Below are 18981 nucleotides of genomic sequence, written 5' to 3' on the forward strand. Positions count from 1 at the left end.
CTAATGCAAACAACCTATAATATGATCATGATGCATGAAGCATGATAAAAGCATTTCATTTCTTAATTTAAAAAGGTTAAGTTTAGTTCCACTCACCTCTGGCTGACTCTGACAAACTCTGTAGCAGCTGGCTCACTGCTGGGGTCCTTGGTTCCTCGGGTCCGAACCTACACAGGTGGACTCCAATGAGGGACCAAACATACAAAAACATAACTCTAATATATTCCCCAAAAACCCCCCTAAAACATCCTGAAAATATCACATAGAGATATGCATGAAGTGGCTGAACAGGGCACTTTCGGCGGCACCTTCGGCAGCCGAAAGTCCTGGACAGAGACGAAACTCAGGTAGGTTCGGCGGCACCTTCGGCGGCCGAAAGTCCCAGACAGAGACGAAAGTCTCTTTTCGGGGGCAACTTCGGCAGCCGAATGCTGCCTCCACAAAGGGGGTTCGGCAGCCGAAACTCCCTTCGGCGGCCGAACCTGGTTTCTGCCAGAAGGGCAGAAACTTGGTTCAACCGAACCTCTTGCCTCCCAAAACCTCCAATCATGCATAATCTCGTTCTACAACATGCATACCGCACATACATTACACCTAGGGGTCTCAAACTATCATATACCCCAACTACAACACTTCAAACACACAAAAATCAACATACATTGCTCAAATCATCAAAATAACCCATAAACTCAACATATAACCTAACATGCATTTCTACCCTTAGATCTAGCATAAAACTTACTTAAAACACATGAGGAGCTTAAGATCGGCCCTTACCTCTTGAAGATCGAGAGGGAGACGACCTAAACTTGGAGATCCACGAAAATGAGCTCCTGAGTTCCCAAAACTCCAAAACTTGGTTTAAACGTTCAAAACTTGAAATGTGAGTTTAAAACTCAAGAAAAATGGAAGAGATTTGGAGGAAGAACACTAGAGTTGCAAAGGGAAGGTCGGAAGCTTGCTGTGGCCGAAAATGGGAGAAAGCTCGCCCATTTCGGCTAAGTGCCCTTTTTATAGGTGGCTGGCCAGGCCACGTTCGGGGGCCGAATGTGCCTCCGCATCCATGCAATGTTCGGCGGCCGAACTTGACTTTCGGCGGCCGAACCTGAACTTCCCTAACTCATGCTTTCGGGGGCCTAACGTGCCTCCAAAACGCATGCATGTTCGGCGGCCGAACTTGACTTTCGGCGGCCGAACCTGGGTTTCCCTCCAATGCTATTTTCATGCAAAAAACTCATTTAGTTTCATACTTTAAAACCATTAAAAACATGAAAACATTTTATGAAAGCATGGTTCTACCCTTCTAGAGGTCTCCGACATCCGAGATTCCACCGGACGGTAGGAATTCTGATACCGGAGTCTAGCCGGGTATTACAGTCCTCCCCGACGCCAGACCGGTGAAGCAGAAGAAGAGGGTGGTAGGAAGGGAGAAGCAACAGGCCACCAGGGAGGAAGTACAGAAGTTAGAAGAGGCAGGCTTTATCAGGGAAGTTATGTATCCGCAGTGGTTAGCAAATCCTGTATTAGTCAAAAAAACCAATGGCAAATATAGGATGTGCATAGATTTTACTGATCTGAATCAGGCCTGTTCTAAAGATTGTTATCTCCTCCCTGATATTAATAAAATGGTCGACTCTATGGCCAGTTTCGATTACATGTCTTCTTTGGATGCTATGTCTGGTTATCATCAAATCCCAATGGACAGGTCAGACGAAGAAAAGACCTCATTCATAATAGAAGATGGGACCTACTGCTATAAAGCTATGCCCTTCGAGCTAAAAAACGCCGGGGCAACATACCAAAGACTGATGAACAAAATTTTCAAAAATCAGATCGGCAGAAACGTGGAAGTTTATGTAGATGATATGGTGGTCAAAAGCCCAACTTTCCAGCAGCACATGGAAGATGTGAGGGAAGTGTTTGAGGTGTTAGAACAGTATAGAATAAGGCTGAACCCAGCAAAGTGTGCCTTTTCCATCAGAGGAGGAAAGTTCCTGGGATACATGGTGAGTGGGAAAGGCATCGAGCCCAACCCAAAGAAAGTGGAAGCTATACTGAATATGCCAGAACCGACCTGTGTAAGGGATGTCCAGAGATTGACGGGGAGAGTGGTAGTGTTAAACTGCTTCATGTCTAGGTCGGCAGAGAAATGTTTGCCATTCTTCAAGAAGTTGAGGAAAGTACCAAACTTCGAATGGACGGAAGATTGTCGAGAAGCTTTCGAGGAACTCAAAGGCTACCTCAGCTCGCCCCATGTGCTTAGTAGTCCCTTGGAAGGAGAAGAACTTCTGATATACTTGGCAGCCTCTGAACAAGCGATCAGTGCAATATTGGTGAGAGAAGATGAAAGGGAACAAAAGCCAGTGTTTTACGTCAGCAAGGTGCTTAAGGATGCCGAGGTCAGATATCTGAATATTGAAAAGGTGGCATATGCTCTATTGCTAGCAGTCCGGAAGTTTAGGGTCTATCTGGAAAGCCATCAGGGTGTAGTGATGACAGACCAACCTCTGAAGAAGATTCTGCGCAGGCCGGAAACATCAGGCCGGATGCTCGCTTGGTCCATGGAGATCAACCCTTACTGCCTAGAGTATCGACCTCGAACCGCTATAAAATCGCAGGCCCTTGCTGATTTCATAGCAGAATGCTCGTTCAACGAAGAGCAGGGAAAGTCATTTTTTGAAGCATCGGGGAATGGGAGAGAAGAAGAGCCTCTACAAGAATTCGACCGGAAGTTATATGTAGACGGGGCATCAAGCGCCGGGGGCAGTGGCGCCGGGATAATGCTTAAAGGACCTGGAGAATTTAAGGTCTGTTACACCCTACGCCTAGAATTCAAGGCCTCCAATAACGTGGTAGAGTATAAAGCTCTAATAAATGGGATGCTGGTGGCAATGGAGGTAGGGGCAACCGACTTCGAAGTGAATAGTGACTCCCAGCTGGTGATCAATCAGGTAACTGGGGCATATCAAGCCAGAGATCCAACCATGTAGAATTACCTAGCAAAGGTAAAAGCCATAGAAGCCGAGCTCAAGGGTCGGGGAACCATTGTCAAATACCAAAGAATACCTTGAGAAGAAAACGAAGAAGCAGACCTGCTTAGTCGGTTATCCAAGGAAGAACTAGAACAGCTCCCTGATGAAGTATACATACAGCACGTCAGTACACCTGCTTTTAATAAATCAGCCACTGTGTTGCAGGTAGAACAAAGCAAGACTTGGATGACCCCATACCTGGAATATCTGGAAAAGGGAAAGCTCCCTGAAGACAAGGATGAAGCAAGAAAGATAGCAGCTCGTGCTGCTAACTACCAAGCAGTGAGGGGACCTTGTACAGAAGGGGGAAGTCCAGCCCATGGCTCCGATGTGTAAGCCCAGAGGAGGCAATAAAGGTGATGGAAGAGGTACACAGGGGCATGTGCGGAGCTCACGAAGGAGCAGGAACACTGGCTAATAAAATATTCAGGCAAGGGTACTACTGGCCCACTGTTAAAAGAGAGGCGGAAGAGTTCGTCCGGAAATGCGATGTATGCCAGAGGTTTGCCAACGCCATCAATATCCCGACCACTCCTCAATCTAGCATATCCAGCCCGTGGCCGTTCTCACAATGGGGAATAGACATCCTGGGGCCCTTTCCCAAGACCACGGGGCAGAGGAAATTCGTGGTAGTGGCTGTGGAATACTTCTCAAAATGGCCAGAGGCGGAGGCAATTCCTACAATCACAGCCCGCCAGATGATAGATTTCGTATGGGGGCACATCATCTGCAGATTTGGCGTACCGAGGGTGCTCGTTTCAGACAACGGCAAGCAATTTGACTGCAGCGCCTTCAGAGCATTTACGGCCAACATGGGCATATGGCACAAGTTCTCCTCAGTGGCCCATCCTCAGACCAACGGCCAAACAGAGGTCACCAACAGAGCTATCCTCCAGGGATTGAAGAAATGGCTAGATGGGGCAAAGGCGAACTGGGCGGAAGAGCTCAATAGCATCCTGTGGGCACTCCGAACTACCCCCAGAACATCCACTAAAGAAACGCCCTTTGCACTCACTTTTGGTACAGAGGCCGTAGTCCCAGTCTAGCTGCAAATCCCCACTCATCGAGTCCAATTTACTAACGAGAGCACTAACGATAACAAGTTAAGGAGCAACCTGGATGCTCTCGAAGAGGTTAGGGAGGAAGCCCAAGTTCGAACTGCTGCTTACCAACAACGAGCAGCCCGCTACTACAACCAAATGGTCAGGGAAAGAAGCCTAAAGGTGGGAGACCTAGCCCTAAGAAACCTGGAGGCTACGGGAAAAAGAGCGGCCGTGTAATACCCGGCTCGAGTCCGGCATCGGAATTCCTATAGTCCGGTGGAATCTCGGGTGTCGGAACCCTCGAGAAGGGTAATACATATGTTTTTTAAGGTATTTTCACTGGTTTTCATGTTTTGAAGGGTTAAAAGACTTGAGTTTTGAAAGAAAAGCAACAAGGGAGAAATGCAAAGGTTCGGCCGCCGAAGGTCACTTTCGGCCGCCGAACATTGCATGGTTGCGGCTTCACGTTCGGCTGCCGAAGGTGGTCTGGCCAGCCACCTATAAAAGGGCCAAGGGTCGGTGGAAGGAGGTTATTTCTCCTCCACTTGCAGCCAGAGGTGAGTTTCAGCCTCTCCCCACGTTGACTTTCATATTTTCCATGATTTTCATCAAATCTTTCAAGAGTTTTAAGAGTTTTGGTGACTTATGAAGGTTTTGAGCAAAAGAAGCAAGTTTTGAAGCTTGGAGCTTTGGAAGAGCTTTTCTTCATATCTCCACGTTAGGATCCTTCATCCTCAAGTTGTGTAAGAGGTAAGTGAAGATCCTGAGCTTCTTTGATGATTTTGAAAGGTTTTATGAAGTTTGTATGGGTAGTTTGCATGTTTAGGTTTAGGTGAGGTTTTTGGTGATTTGTGGTGTTCCAGCATGATTAAGTGTTATGTGCTATGGTTGTTTGGGGTTTAGGATAGTTTTAGACCCCTTTGTGCATATATATGTGTATATGCTAGTTGGGAGTAGTTGATATGCATGTTTGTAGGTTTTTGGGCAAAGTTTGCATGAAACAGAGCAGGGTTCTGCCCTTCGGGCAAAACCAGGTTCGGCCGCCGAAGGAAGGTTCGGCCGCCGAACCCCTTGTGGAGGCAGTTTGGCTGCCAAAGGTTGCCCCCGAAAGCTAGGCTTTCGGTTTAGAAAGGGACTTTCGGCCGCCGAAAGAGGGAGTTCGGCCGCCGAAAGTGTGTGAGGTTCGTCTCTGGACGAGACCTTCGGCCGCCGAAGGTGCCGCCGAACATGCATGAGTTTCGTCTCTGGAGTGGGGTTTCGGCTGCCGAACCTGCCGCCGAAAGTGCCCTGTCCAGCTTTTCTTTGCATGTTTTATGTGATGGTTTGAGGATTGTTAGAGGGGTTTTGGGGAGTTTCGTAGAGATGTTCTTGAGTGAGTTTAGTCCCTCATTTGCGTCCACCTGTGTAGGTACGGACCAGAGGAATCAGGGAGGTTAGCAGTGAGTCCAGTGTCAGAACCTGCAGAGTCAGTGCAGAGATAACCAGGTGAGTGGAATTTAACTTAATGTTTTAATCTGACAACAGAATATTTTATCATGCTTCATGCATCATGACTATGCTCTAGGGTGAGTGCATTAGTGTACACAAAGATGATGCATTGCATTTATCCTTGTACTTGGCATGGCTCCTTGTACATTGCTTATGTGAGACGGCACGGACTTCGTGAGGATTCATTAGCCCTCAGAGGAAAGACCTGGAACAGCCCTACGGGGACCAGGCACATATACAAAGACCATGAACAGCCCTACGGGGACCAGGCACATGGTACTTAGGTACCCCAGATGAGATAGAGGGAGTTTTGATCCGTCCGGCCGAGGTTATGTGATTATGTGTTGCATTCCATGAGAGCATGTTTTATCACCTATATTTGCCTATTCTACTCACTGGGCTATCGTAGCTCATCCCTCTCCCCTAACTCCAGTTGTGCAGGTTCAGAGATCAGAGAGAACTCAGCAGGGTACAGGAAGAGTACAAAGTCTTGTAATAGCTAGTGTGGACATGTAAATGTAAAGAGATAAGGTTTATGTATAGTGTATAGAATGGTGCTTGACTATAAGAGGTGTAATCCCTTGTTCTTTTCACATGATCAGTTTATGTTTACATATATTGTTGTATGTTTATGAGCAAAACCAGGCTTAACATTATGAGTGTGATCCGCCTAGAGCCATGAGGAGCTCTAGTAGGGATTAGTATAGAACAGAGAATGTGCATGCACAGGTTAAGCCTGAGAATGAAGAAAAGTTTTATGTTTTTACAGCAAATGTATGATCATGTATGGGATGTCAAAGGTATACAGACAGGATAGCAGGCTTACTACGGGTCCCGGCGACCTTAAGTCGATCTGGATCCTAGTGCCGGTGGCAGTTCGGTTTCCGGGCTGTTATAGGCCGTAGGCAAGTTGGCACCAACCTGGGAGAGCCCCTTCAGAATAGCAAAAGTGGTCAGGCCAGGAGTATACCGAATTGAAGATATGCAGGGAAACCCTGAGCCCCATGCCTGGAATATCCAACACTTGAAAAGGTACTTCCCCTGAGGTATCGACAAATGTAAAAGACCTATTGTATCTTAAAGCATGATAATAAAGTAGGCGGTGCTTATTGTCCTAATTCATTATTTGTCTCTACTCACATTGCTTTCATGAAAGAAACAAAAAAGAAAAATGAAACAGGCATAAATACCCGAGACCTCAGTTAGGTAGATGGTCGGGCTCCTAAAAGGCCCCCGACACCACAAAACCAGCTGAGATGACGAAGCGACAGTAAGGCCAATGAGCCTGAATCTTGCCCAAGACCTCAGTTAGGTAGATGGTCGGGCTCCTAAAAGGCCCCCGACACCACAAAACCAGCTGAGATGACGAAGCGACAGTAAGGCCAATGAGCCTGAATCTTGCGCAAGACCTCAAAGAGGAGCAATAAAGGCCGGCGGGATCACCAAGATCTCCCCGGAGCAAAAACGGCCAGGATCCCGTAGGATCTCCTGGAGCAAAAACGGCCGGCGGGATCACCAAGATCTCCCCGGAGCAAAAACGGCGATCTCCTGGAGCAAAAACGGCCGGCGAGATCACCAAGATCTCCCCGGAGCAAAAACGGCGATCTCCTGGAGCAAAAACGGCCGGCGGGATCACCAAGATCTCTCCGGAGCAAAAACGGCCAGGATCCCGTAAGATCTCCTGGAGCAAAAACGGCCGGCGGGATCACCTAGATCTTCCCGGAGCAAAAACGGCCAGGATCCCGTAAGATCTCCCCGGGGCAAAAACGGCCGGCGGAATCACCAAGATCTTCCCGGAGCAAAAGCGGCCGGTGGAATCACCAAGATCTCCCCGGAGCACAAACGGCCAAGATTCCTGAAACACAGCCCGTATAAGGCTCGTCAAAGAAAGCAAGAAGTTAAGTATTGACTTCACAAGTGAGGAAGACGAAATTCCGAACTCCTGAGCTCGGCACACAGATAGCTCATCAGCTTATACAAAGAACAAAAAATCTGAGCTCTTTAATCCGCTGAATAGACGGACTCGCGACGAAAGAAAGAGACCCAGCCTACAGCTCGGATTAACTCACAGTAAAAAACACTTAGCAATAATGACCTTGGGAGAGAAAAATGACAAAAAGCTCAACTCCCCACCCCAGTGGAGCATACAGCCCAGACCGCATCGACTGACAAAAGGTCACTTCCAGAGTGACCAAATATCCGAGCTCATAACCAGAAAGAAAGGTAAACGCGTCTAAAGTGAAGCCGTGCAGTTACAAATAAAAATCTGAAGATTTACCCCCTCACCACTCATGTAATAAATGCCGAGGAGGTAAAGGGGCAACTCGAGGAGAAATCCAAGGGCATGAGCAGATGAGACCCCAGCTCCAGCTCTTATCAAAACAGAACTAAGGGCAAAAAGGCCAGCCCTGCTTATCACCTTTAAAGGTACATGATCTGACTTATTATTATTACTAAATAAAGGTTGTATGCCCGAGCTCGTAATAACAAAGTAATAAGAGAAAAATGAGGATGTCCCTACAAGAATCATAAAAATTCATAGGTCGAGAGTTTAGCCTACAGTTAAAAACAGATCTCAAGGGTACGGCTAATCCAGCTCGGAAAGAGCTCACAGATAAAAACGCCTTAGCAAAATAGATAAGTTTATAAGCCAAAAGTTCAGTCAATTAATAGAATTTTAGTTCTGATGAGCGTGAAGGCAAAAAGAGAAAAATAATCAAAGTAAATGAAAATGAAATTTCATTCAAAGAAAAAGAAGAGTTACAGTCCAATCATCCACGATACTGAAGGAAAAACTGTCCTCAAAGGACTTACATGCCTAGGTACATTACCATCAACATTTACATCACTATCACCCACACTATTCTCTTAGCTTTCAATTCAGGAGAATCCTTACAGTTCGGAAGAAGAGCTTCACGAGTCTACTGAATCCCCCACTTTTAGCTCGGCAGACTCCCTATACTCCCTTAGACGCCCCTTACACACCAGCTGAACCCTGTCTCATTATTATAGGAGAACTGAACAAGTTGATACCCATAAGCATCTCTCACTGTTCCATCATATGCTGTGTGTGTATCACGCATGAAAAACATAAGTCTTCAAGTTAAAGTCCCAGGAAGATCAGCCTTGCCGACTGGTTACTGAATGAACAAAACATTCCATGGGAAAATTGACGAGGCATTCTGAAGAGCAAGGGAATAAGTGAATGTTGCAAAGCTACACACATACTATGTTGGACTAATTTTAGCAGATTACCCTTGCTTCCTGATTTAAACATAATCATTGATGCATTGTCCTCATTTGCATACTTGTAAGCTAAACTTTGAATATCACGAAACACATGTTTGAAAGCATCAACAGAAGCTCGATTGAGTACAACAAATCTCTGTTCCTCATAGCACAATCGCCCTATATCAAAATCCTGACACGAGCTCTCCATGAGCCGCTTCATGTTACATGTGTGAACTGCATCTTGTATTCCACAATAAATCTCAGAAACCATGTTATTCCATGAGTTTGAGTCAGGAACAGATGTCAGGAACACCACGGGAACTTTCTCCTTCTTCTCGAGAGGAAGGAAGGCAAGAGCCGGTCTTCGAGGAACCCAAGACTTCTTTGGAGCGCGAACCAGGACAAGCACTTCGGTGGGGAGGGGATGCTTGCCCCCGACCTTCTCCGCTACGCCCCCATCATCTACAACCTTCTCCGCTACACCCCCATCATCTACAAAGCTGAGTTCCCTATCCTCGGCAGTTGGGCCGACCTCGGAAAGGACCCCATGGGCATCCCTCACAAAGGCGACCTCAGCCCTACTTGCAAGGGTCCCCATCTCAGTTATGGAGGCCTCAAGCCTCTCTTCAGAAGCATCTCCAAAAGGTGGGGCAGGCTTCGCTCCCGTCAACCCGGAGTCCTCGCTCGACCTTGAAGTCCGAGGGAACCCAAGAGCTTGAATAGCTAGGCGGCTGAGACCGACCTGCCGATACTTGGCAACCTTGAAGATTTGGCACCTCAAAAGCTCAGCTCCGGGGCTCGGGCAGGAGCAGGAGGAGGAGGCCGGCTAGACAACCTGAACGATATGACTTCAGCCACTTGTTGGGTATACCCCTTCGCCGATTGTCCTACTAGGAGGGCATCTGAGGCAACGTTCAAGCTCCCCCTGGGCTGCGTAAGAATTTTAGGGGGCCTAATTTGATCCATCTTCATCTTAGAAGCTGCAAAAAATCACAAAAGCAAGATCAAAACAGACCTCCATTGTAATACCCGGCTAGATTCCGGCATCGGAATCCCTACCTTCCGGCGGAATCTCCGTTGGAATATGGAATTTTGATGATGCCAGAGTCTTCTAGAGGGGTAAAATGTGATCTCTAAAATGATTTTTACTAATTTCATGGTTTTAAATGAAAAAGAAGTGAGTTTTGAAAAGAAAAGACCAAGGAGGTTTTTGCCAGGTTCGGCCACCGAAAGTGAAGTTCGGCCGCCGAACATGAGTTGGTTTTGGGAGCGCTTTTGGCCTCCGAAAGCTATATTTGAACAAACCAGGTTCGGCCGCCGAACCTCAAGTTCGGCCGCCGAACCTCAAGTTCGGCCGCTGAACATGGGTGTAACGACCCCAAAATGGACCGTCACCGGCGCTAGGATTCAGGTCGGCTTAAGGCCGCCAGAACCCGTAGCAAGCCTGCTATACTCTCTGTGTACCTGTAAACCTTATACATGATCATACATTTTTTGTGAAAATAAAACTCTTTTCTGAACCAAGGCTTAACCTGTGCATGCACTATCTCTGTACTCTGTACTCATGTACGCTGTACTCTGTATCCCTGACTAGAGCTTGCTCTAGATGGGTTAACTCATACCTGTTAAGCCTGGTTTTCACATACAGGAAAACATATATACATATATAGATCATGTACAAAACATACATCACTAGGTCAAGCAACAACTATTACATCTCTTTAATATTACATGTCCATTCTAAGCTATTACAGATCTCTTTACTTTCCTGTACTCTGCTGGACTGTCCCTGTACACTGTACACTGAACCTGCAAAACTGGGGTTAAGGGAGTGGGATGAGCTCTATAGCCCAGTGAGTATAACAGTAAAACATCTCAGTAAAATATGATCTCATGGAATGCACCATATCACAGACAAGCCACATCAAGAGTAAACCTGTCACCACATAGTCCCAGTAACTCTGTGCCAGGGCGTAGAATCGAGCACCTGGTCTTCCTGTCATATATGTATATGTGTATATAACACCTCTGTACTTACCATTGCCAGGGCGTAGTCAAAGGCTCCTGGACTTTGCTATACCTGCCAGGGAGTAGTCAAAGGCTCCTGGACTTCGCTATACCTGCCAGGGCGTAGTCAAAGGCTCCTGGACTTCCTGTCTGAGACTATTGGATCATTCAGCATTCACTCACATCACCAAATAACAATGCAATGCAACATATTCGTGAATACTAATGCAATCAACCTATGGCATAAACATGATGCATGAGATATGCTAAAAGCAGTTTGTGGTTCAATTAAAAGTCATAAGTTTAGTTCCACTCACCTCTGGCTATCTGGACTGACTGACTCTGCAGGCTCTGAACCTCTGGAGCAGTACTCACTGCTGCTCTCTCTGGTTCCTCTGGTTCCTCTGGTTCCTCTGGTCTGTACCTATACAGATGGACTCAAATGAGGGACCAAAACTAGCTTAAGAACAACTCTATTCAACTTCCCCAAGAATCCCCTTAAACACACTCAACTATCCATGCAAAGCATGCAAAAGAAAGCTGGACAGGACACTTTCGGCGGCAGGTTCGGCGGCCGAATGTCCTCTCCAGAGACGAAACTCAAGCACCTTCGGCGGCACCTTCGGCGGCCGAATCCCCCAAACAGAGCCGAACATGCAAAACAGGCTGTGGCAGTCAAGCCACCATGCAAGAGGTTCGGCGGCCGAATGAACCTTCGGCTGCCGAACCTGAGTTCATCCAGAACTCAGCTTCAACGGCAAACCATCTTCTCCTTCCCTTCAACCTCTCAAACCATATATACTCCAACTCCTCAACACACATATACGCACGTATATGATCACAGGGGTCCAAAACTATCTAATAACCCCAAACAACAAATCAAACATAACACAGAAACATGTATACATGCATAACTCATCAAAACCACTACTTCTCATTTAAACATGCATCTCTCTCCCTTAACTTCCATAAAACCTTCAGAAAACACATAAACAGGTTCAAGAGCATTACTTACCTCCTGTAACAAGAAGCTGAACACTCTGAACTAAGGAAAACGGACCAACTCTCCTCAAACTCTCAAACTCTCACAAACTTAACTTTTTTGCTTCAAAACATTCAAACCCTTGTGAACGATCAAAACACTCTGCATGAGCTGCTCAAATTCAGCAAATAAACCAGGGGAGACGTGGCCAAGCTTCTGGCAACAAATTGGACATAACACTTGTCCAAAATGCTGACTAAGGATGCCCAACAGCTGGCTGGCCAACTCAGTTTCGGCTGCCCAATCGCATGCAAAACCATGCAACATTCGGGGGCCGAACCTGAATTCGGAAGCCGAACATTGGGCACTTTCGGCGGCCGAACTTATCTTCGGCGGCCGAACTTGGCTGAAGTCGCCATGAACTATTTTCTCTTCAAAATTCAAAACTCAAAACTATATAACTTACAAACCTTAAAACACATCATAACATGTAGAAAAAAAAAATCCTACCCTTTTTATCGAATCCCAGCACCCCGGATTCCACCAGACAACAGGAATTCCGGTGCCGGACTCTAGCCGGGTATTACATTCTCCCCTCCTTAAGAACATTCGTCCTCGAAGGTTCCTAAAACACACAAAGAACACATGAAACGGAGAAAACTAACCTCAAAACAAATATGGATACTGTTGGAGCATAGACTCCCGCGTCTCCCAGGTGCACTCTTCTAGATTATGGTGGTTCCATAGAACTTTCACCATCGGAATCTCCTTGTTCCTTAGCTGTCTGATCTGCGTGTCCAGAATCCGCACTGGCTGCTCTATATAGGTGAGATCCGTATGAATCTCCACCTCAGGCTCACTCAGAACCTGATTCGGATCCGACACAAACTGTCGTAGCATAGAAACATGAAATACCGGGTGAATTCTCTCCATAGAAGCAGGTAAATCCAGCTTATACGACACATTTCCGATCCTCTGCAACACCTCAAAGGGTCCAATGTACCGTGGAGCCAATTTACCTTTCTTTCCAAAACGAACCACTCCTTTCATTGGAGACACTTTTAGCAATACCCAACTACCCTCTTGAAACTCTAACTGCTTTCTGCGAACGTCTGCATAACTTTTCTGTCTACTCTGAGCTGTTCTGATTCTCTCTCTGATCATGGGCACTATTCTACTGGTAATCTCTACTAACTCTGGCCCTGCAAGAGCTTTCTCTCCTACCTCCTCCCAGCAAACAGGTGATCTGCACTTCCTCCCATATAATGCTTCATAAGGAGCCATCCCAATGCTAGCATGATGACTGTTATTGTAGGCAAACTCCACCAAAGGTAGATGCTGCCTCCAAGAACCGCCAAAGTCTAACACACATAGTCGAAGCATATCCTCTATGGTCTGGATGGTCCTTTCTGACTGTCCATCAGTCTGTGGGTGGAAAGCAGTACTAAATTCTAATCTCGTGCCCATCGCACTTTGCAGACTCCGCCAAAAGCGGGAGGTAAACTGAGGTCCTCTGTCTGAAACTATAGACACTGGAACTCCATGTAATCTCACTATCTCATCCAGATAGACCTGTGCCAACTTATCCACAGAATAGTTACTCCGTACTGGAAGAAAATGAGCAAATTTCGTGAGTCTGTCCACAATCACCCATATCGAGTCTATCCTGTTGGATGCTACTGGTAAACCCACTACAAAATCCATGGCTATGTTCTCCCATTTCCACTCTGGAATCGGTAATGGGTTAAGCATTCCGGCTGGTTTCTGATGCTCTAATTTCACCCTCTGACAAACCTCACAGGCTGTCACAAACTGCGCCACTTCTTTCTTCATGGCTGGCCACCAATAGACCCTTTTCAGATCCTGATACATCTTGGTGGCTCCTGGGTGAACACTATACCTCGCATTATGAGCTTCCCTCATAATGTCTTCCTTCACACTGCCCCTATCTGGTACACAAAGTCGACTCCCATAGCGAAGGATCCCTTTGCTGTCAAATCTGAACTCTCCACTCTTGCCTGACTGAAAAGTCCTGGCAATTTTCATCAACTCAGGATCCTCATGCTGTCTCTGAGCTATCTACTCCAGAAACACAGGTGTCACTCTCATCTGTGCTATCAACGCACCTGTACCAGACAACTCTAGCTGTAATCTGTCGTCAAAGAGCTTACAAAGCTCCATTACAACTGGTCTCCGCTCTGCTGCTATATGGGATAAACTGCCTAGTGACTTCCGGCTTAGGGCGTCTGCGACAACATTCGCCTTACCCGGGTGATACTGGATTTTACAATCATAATCACTGAGCAATTCGACCCACCTTCTCTGCCGCAAATTCAGCTCTCTCTGACTCAAGATGTACTGTAAACTCTTGTGATCAGTGAAAATCTCGCATTTAACCCCGTAGAGGTAATGCCGCCACATCTTAAGTGCAAAGATAACTGCTGCCATCTCTAGGTCATGGGTAGGGTAATTCAACTCGTGCTTCTTCAACTGTCTAGAAGCATAAGCTATTACTCTATCACTCTGCATCAAGACACAACCCAATCCCACTCGAGATGCATCACAGAACACTGTGAACTCTTCATTACTGACCGGCAGAGCTAACACTGGTGCTGTTGTCAATCTCCTCTTGAGCTCCTCAAAGCTCTCTTCACACTGGTCTGACCAGATAAACTTCTGGTTCTTCTGAGTCAATTTGGTCATAGGAGCTGCTATCTTTGAGAAGTTCTGAACGAACCTCCTGTAGTAACCTGCCAGTCCCAAAAAGCTTTTAATCTCAGTCACTGTCGTGGGTCTGGACCAGTTAGCTACAGCCTCTATCTTCTTGGGGTCTACCTCAATACCCTCTGCTAATACCACATGTCCCAAGAAGGCAATGCTCCGTAACCAAAACTCACACTTCGAGAACTTGGCATATAAACCATGCTCTCTCAGTGTCTGCAGAACGATCCTCAGATGCTGGGCATGCTCCTCTGCATCTCTGGAATACACTAAGATATCATCGATAAACACAATGACAAAGTGATCCAGAAACTCACTGAATACCCTGTTCATGAGATCCATAAATGCTGCAGGGGCGTTAGTCAACCCGAACGGCATCACTAAGAACTCATAATGCCCATATCTGGTCCGGAAAGCTGTCTTAGGCACATCTGCCTCTCTGACTCTTAACTGATGATACCCAGATCTCAGATCTATTTTCGAGAAACAACCTGCTCCAGCTAGCTGGTCAAATAGATCATCAATCCGAGGTAAGGGATACCTATTCTTGATAGTGACCTTGTTCAACTGTCTGTAGTCGATACAAAGTCTGAGGGATCCATCCTTCTTTCTGACAAAGAGCACTGGAGCACCCCAAGGTGAGGTACTAGGGCGGATGAAACCCTTATCTACCAAGTCCTGCAACTGTTCTTTCAACTCTGTTAACTCAGCTGGCGCCATCCTGTAGGGAGGAATAGAGATAGGTCTGGTACCTGGCAGTAATTCAATTTCAAACCCTATCTCCCTATCAGGTGGTAGTCCTGGCAAATCGTCTGGGAACACATCGAGAAACTCTCGGACTACTGGTACTGTGGCTGGTTCCCTCACCTGACTATCTAGCTCTCTCACATGAGCTAGAAACCCCTGACAACCCCTCCTAAGCAAACGACGAGCCTGAAGGGCTGAAATCATACCCCTGGGTGTACCTCTCCTGTCTCCTCTGAAGACACACTCTGACCCATCCTGGTCTCTGAGACTCACTAGCTTCTCTCGACAGTCCAACGTAGCACTATATGTAGATAACCAATCCATCCCTAGAATGACATCAAAATCCGTCAACTCTAGAACCACAAGGTCAGCTGGAAGGTATCTACCCTCGATAAACACTGGACTGAAACGACAGACTGACACTGCCACTGATGGGTCACATCTAGGTCCACTGACCCAGAGAGGATACTCTAACTCAGAGCTGATCAAACCCAATCGCTCTATGGCTCTCGAAGCAATAAAGGAATGAGAAGCACCGGGGTCCATCAAAGCATACACATCTGAACACCCAATGATGAGATTACCTGACACCACTGTGTTCGACGTGTTAGCCTCCTCCTGTGTCACTGTGAAAATCCGTGCTGGGGCTACCGGATTTCCACCTCGGGAACCTGCTGCTGAAGTAGAGGCTACCCCTCTCCCTCTACCTCTGCCACTAGTCTGAGGCATGACTGGAGCTGCTGGCCGTACAACTGGCTGTACCACACTGCCTGAACTCATCTGCTGGGATGGTGCAAAAGTCATCTGCGGACAATCCCGAGCAATATGCCCTTCCTGTCCACATCGAAAACAAGCTGTAGATCCCAACCGACAAACTCCTCCATGTGGTTTTCCGCATCGTCTGCAGACTGGAGCTGTGCCAGAGCTTGAGCCACTACCTATTCCCAGACCTGACTTGACTTTACTCCAGAACTTACTCTTTGTTCCTCTATCCCATCTTTTACTGCTTGGTGTGGGGGCTTTAGAACCCGAAGCCTGTGCCTTTGACTGTTTCTGAATATTGGCACTAGCTTCCATTTTTCTGGCTGCGTCTACTATGGTATGGAAACTCTCCTTTTCTGCTGGAAGAATCAAGGAAGCATACCTGGGATGCAGTCTCATCGTATATCTCCTTGCTTTCTTCTGATCAGTATCATAGGCTTGACCCACGTACTGAAGCAGATCCAGGAACTTATCTGTGAATTCATCAACACTCATCTCATCTGTCTGTCTCAACTGTTCAAATTCAATTACTTTCATCTCCCTCGAACTGTCAGGAAAAGCCCACCCTGCAAACCCATTGGCGAACTCTCCCCATGACATGCTGTCCATTCTAGGCTCCACATAATTCTTAAACCATTCTCTGGCTTTCTTGCATTTTAATGTGAAACCTGCCATCTCAATGGCTCTTCTATCATTTGCTCCCAATTCACTAGTTATCATCCTAACTGCTCTGAGGTAATCAAATGGATCATCTCCCGTGTTGTATTTAGGAGCATCCAATTTCAAGTACTCCGTCATTTGGACTTTACCTCCAGACGAGCTAGGTTCATGTCTGTCAACAACAGGGGCTACTGGTTCTGGTGGTAGTACTGGTTCATTTGGCTCTAGGTGTGCTGCACTTGGATGAGTAGGGGAAGAGGGATACATAGGATATGGTGGATAGTAAGGATAAGGCATATAAGGCATATAAGGAGGATATGGCACAAAACTCGAGTACTCCGACATACCTCCCATCGGATACTCTGGATAGCCAAAACCTGAGGTTTGAGCACCTCCCTGCGACTCTCCCATACCTTCCTCAAAACTGCCTATACCCATGCTGTCATCTCTAGACTGATCAATCTCCATAGCTTCCCTCCTTTCCTCTGATCTTCCTCCCCTAGCTGTTCCTCTTCTGCTCTCGTCGACAGACCTTCTAGGGTCTATTGACGTACCTTCCCTGCTAGATCTTTGCGACCTTGCCCTTGGCAATGCAGGAGGACGAGCAGCTGGTCTCTCATTCTCTGGTGGGACTCCAGTCAATCGAGCTGATCGACGAGTTCCTCGCATCTTTATTCTGGAAACACAACATATAACATACCACTTTAGCACATAAACATCACATATCAAGCATACACATACAACACTCATGGCATATCATAGCAGATAGGACTCAAGACCCTATCCTAGTGGACATGATTTCCTATTGTGCTTGACCACTTCTAACCTGTCTGAGCCCAACACTATCTCTATAGGTCCGATCATGTGAACCTAGGGCTCTGATACCAATCTGTAACGACCCCAAAATGGACCGTCACCGGCGCTAGGATTCAGGTCGGCTTAAGGCCGCCAGAACCCGTAGCAAGCCTGCTATACTCTCTGTGTACCTGTAAACCTTATACATGATCATACATTTTCTGTGAAAATAAAACTCTTTTCTGAACCAAGGCTTAACCTGTGCATGCACTATCTCTGTACTCTGTACTCATGTACGCTGTACTCTGTATCCCTGACTAGAGCTTGCTCTAGATGGGTTAACTCATACCTGTTAAGCCTGGTTTTCACATACAGGAAAACATATATACATATATAGATCATGTACAAAACATACATCACTAGGTCAAGCAACAACTATTACATCTCTTTAATATTACATGTCCATTCTAAGCTATTACAGATCTCTTTACTTTCCTGTACTCTGCTGGACTGTCCCTGTACACTGTACACTGAACCTGCAAAACTGGGGTTAAGGGAGTGGGATGAGCTCTATAGCCCAGTGAGTAGAACAGTAAAACATCTCAGTAAAATATGATCTCATGGAATGCACCATATCACAGACAAGCCACATCAAGAGTAAACCTGTCACCACATAGTCCCAGTAACTCTGTGCCAGGGCGTAGAATCGAGCACCTGGTCTTCCTGTCATATATGCATATGTGTATATAACACCTCTGTACTTACCATTGCCAGGGCGTAGTCAAAGGCTCCTGGACTTTGCTATACCTGCCAGGGCATAGTCAAAGGCTCCTAGACTTCGCTATACCTGCCAGGGCGTAGTCAAAGGCTCCTGGACTTCCTGCTGAGACTATTGGATCATTCAGCATTCACTCACATCACCAAATAACAATGCAATGCAACATATTCGTGAATACTAATGCAATCAACCTATGGCATAAACATGATGCATGAGATATGCTAAAAGCAGTTTGTGGTTCAATTAAAAGTCATAAGTTTAGTTCCACTCACCTCTGGCTATCTGGACTGACTGACTCTGCAGGCTCTGAACCTCTGGAGCAGTACTCACTGCTGCTCTCTCTGGTTCCTCTGGTTCCTCTGGTCTGTACCTATACAGATGGACTCAAATGAGGGACCAAAACTAGCTTAAGAACAACTCTATTCAACTTCCCCAAGAATCCCCTTAAACACACTCAACTATCCATGCAAAGCATGCAAAAGAAAGCTGGACAGGACACTTTCGGCGGCAGGTTCGGCGGCCGAATGTCCTCTCCAGAGACGAAACTCAAGCACCTTCGGCGGCACCTTCGGCGGCCGAATCCCCCAAACAGAGCCGAACATGCAAAACAGGCTGTGGCAGTCAAGCCACCATGCAAGAGGTTCGGCGGCCGAATGAACCTTCGGCTGCCGAACCTGAGTTCATCCAGAACTCAGCTTCAACGGCAAACCATCTTCTCCTTCCCTTCAACCTCTC

The sequence above is a fragment of the Manihot esculenta genome, chromosome 13 (genome assembly GCF_001659605.2).
Source record: "Manihot esculenta cultivar AM560-2 chromosome 13, M.esculenta_v8, whole genome shotgun sequence".
NCBI lineage: Eukaryota > Viridiplantae > Streptophyta > Magnoliopsida > Malpighiales > Euphorbiaceae > Manihot > Manihot esculenta.